General features: G+C 33.1%; 1 protein-coding gene across 1 annotated transcript in view; it reads left to right on the top strand.

The window, feature by feature from the left end:
* Positions 1–211: 211 nt before the first annotated feature.
* The window catches only part of LOC108564476 (atrial natriuretic peptide-converting enzyme), a 12,607-nt gene continuing 9,783 nt past the window's right edge, over positions 212–3,035 (top strand). Inside the window, exon 1 of the mRNA XM_017923537.1 lies at positions 212–504. The gene's annotated coding sequence lies outside the window, so the exon portion shown is untranslated. The remainder of the gene's footprint in view (positions 505–3,035) is intronic.

Below are 3,035 nucleotides of genomic sequence, written 5' to 3'. Positions count from 1 at the left end.
TCTATTTCCTCTTCTCTCCGCTCCGATTTACACTGCAACTCCTCTGCATTCTAAAGATCGAAGAAAAACCGATATTTGTTGTGCGTGTTTTCTTGCACATGTTACAATTGAAATTCTTCGATCGTCCGTAAACTTAAGCGTTATTTATCCCGCTACGATTGTAGAGACGTGTGTGGCTACGTGAATCTCAAATCAGACACGAAACGCACTCTCAATAAGAACTCGAGTGTTGTTGCTGAAGAGAAGTGAAGGTGTGGGGAGGGGGAGTTGAGAGAAGAAGAAGAAAAAATAAGAAATGGATTGAGAACGAGCGTCGTCGGTCGTCGTATTCGTGAAGCGAAACGTGAAAGACGACATTCTCCAACCGTTCTCGCACCGCGAAACATATACACACACACACCTCCGCGTCCGAAGAGTTTTTCGGTTCTCCTCATCAACTTTCATGCGACGTCGGTGCAAAAGTGCAGTGAAAAACAGGAGTTAAAAACGTATCAAGAAAACTTTGTAAGTTTACAAATCAATCTATTCAAACTACACACGCATAAAACATTCACCGCATTCTTCGATACCAATCGATAATTGCAGGTTATTAATCATAAGCACTGTAATTAATCTATCATTTGTTCTCAAATCACCGATCAGCAATTGTTTTTTTGTTTTGTTTACGTGTTTTGTTTCTTTCCCTTCTTTTGTTTGTTACCAACTCTCCTCTCCATAAACAAAAAAAAATGTATCCTTTTACAACAGTCGAAGGTTGATGAGATCTCGTTACCTAACTCATTCGAAACTAGACCCAAGAAGTGCACATGATATAAATATTTGAAATGCACGCGAAAACAGAAATATCTCTCTTCGTTTTTAAAATATTGCGTTATTTGAAGAAACACTGTTGTAATTTTCAACTGATAGAAAACACTGGTTTACAAAGTGCCATCTTCGATATTTTTTTGTTATTTCCAATTTGAAGCGCTTCCATGAACTTTTTGTAAAAAAAAAAGAGTATACTTAAGTAAAGATACACAAAGAAGAAATTAACACTTTTCTAATGCAAAAGAATTTCACGTGTCGAACATTCCTTGAGTGCGAATTTCCATTAATTTTTATTACAAGACAAACTCTTTTTTTGTCCAAGAATTTCGTCTAAATCTAAACTAGTTTGAATCGTTTTACATATTTAACCTAGATTTCGAGTTTTGTGGAAATTTACAATCGTATTTATCATTAAACTAAATAATATTAATGACATATGTCAAATTAAACGTCAGATTTGAAAACTATATAATACGATACATCATTAATGTGTCAGATTCGACTGTCAAAACAATGAATTAAGTCATTTGTTATGTCAATTTACAATACGTCATTGATAACTGACATGTCATATTGAACGTCAGATTTAACGGTTAAGCGTTTGTTGACGAGCATAACAAGCGCGAATCGGGCCAACGCTCTTTTATTTCGTTATTTTTGTTTTTTTGTTTTGTTGGAAAAGCATTCTAGACGTGCGTCCGATGCGGAACAGCCCGGGTTTAACGTCCCAAAAAGAAACGCATCAGACGTTAAATGTATTCAACGAGGGTTGTAAATCGAATCAAGTCTACCGTGACTCCCGAAAACAAAAAAAACGTACGTTCTACGTGATATCGTAACGAACATATGTTCTCATTGCTGCCACCTTTTACTAATTACTAAAACTTAATTAGAATAATCGTAAAGAAAACGTTCGCTCTATAAAAGAGAATAAACTTTTGCAAATAAAATTGTAATCGCAGCGGCACGCGCCGCCGACTTGCCAGATCCAATTACGATGAATAATTGCATTTATACGTTTATTACAACTCATTAACTTTTACAACTTACAATTAAATCTTTGACGTTTATCAACGAAACGTCACCTGTCATCAAACCATCGAATTGTCAATTTCCATGGTGATCAGTTATTTTCAATGCGGTTCTCTTGTTTCAATAATGCATGATGGAATGTCTCGTGCGGATTCATATAAATGGTAAAACTGTAAATCCGACGATTCTCACATACTCAACAATATCAAATCCCGCTTTTGCGTTTTGTAAAAGACCGATTGGAATTGGAAATAAAGTAAAGAAAAAAATAACAATAATAAAAAAAAAGAGCGCAGTTTCGAACGCGAATTGAATGGTAACTATGGCATTTGCTCGCTGTTTCTATAGTAACTGTACCACTCGAACAAATAGCAACAAACACAAAGGTTGCGGCGAACGAAACGCGCCTCTCTTTCCTTTCAATCTGTAATCGAAAGAAATGTTTTATTGTTGTTCTCGTGATTTATTTACATGATATTAATTTCGTATGAATTGTAGAAAGTTCATATGACATTCTTTTAGATGTGGTTCCAATTAATTAATTGAATAAAAAAAAAAAGAAACTAAATTTACTGACTTCAATTATTTAAGTTGGTACAAATTTGGTTTATTATCAAACACAAAAATATGTTTATTGTTGTTTTCGAGATTTATTTATTCGAAATGATTTTGATTTAGTAAGAATTGTAGAAATTTGATAATATGACGTGCATTTAGATACGTCAGACGTGGTTCCAATTATTTTAATTGTAAAAAAATAACTAAATTTAGTGACTTCAATTATTTTAGTTGGTATAACTTGTCAATAAATGTTTTCAATAAACAACATACGTTATATTTAAGTTGGTATCAATTTGGTTTATTACTAAACACAAATTAAGTTGGTGTTTATGTCATACTTTGGTTTATTACCAAAAACAAATTAAGTTGGTGTCCGTGTCATAATTACGAGCGTACCTGTTCAAACGCATAGTAATAATTGTAGAAAGTTTGATAATATGACGTGCATTTAGATACGTCCAGACGTGGTTCCGATTATTTTAATTGAAAAAAAATAACTAAATTTAGTGACTTCAATTATTTTAGTTGGTATAACTCGTCAATAAATGTTTCCAATAAACAACATACGTTATATTTAAGTTGGTATCAATTTGGTTTATTACTAAACACAAATTAAGTTGGTGTTTATGTCA

The sequence above is a fragment of the Nicrophorus vespilloides genome, unplaced genomic scaffold (genome assembly GCF_001412225.1).
Source record: "Nicrophorus vespilloides isolate i.1.1-1 unplaced genomic scaffold, Nicve_v1.0, whole genome shotgun sequence".
Classification (NCBI taxonomy): Eukaryota; Metazoa; Arthropoda; class Insecta; order Coleoptera; family Silphidae; genus Nicrophorus; species Nicrophorus vespilloides.
Note: the sequence above shows the minus strand (reverse complement) of the source record. Positions and strands in the feature narration are given on the sequence as shown.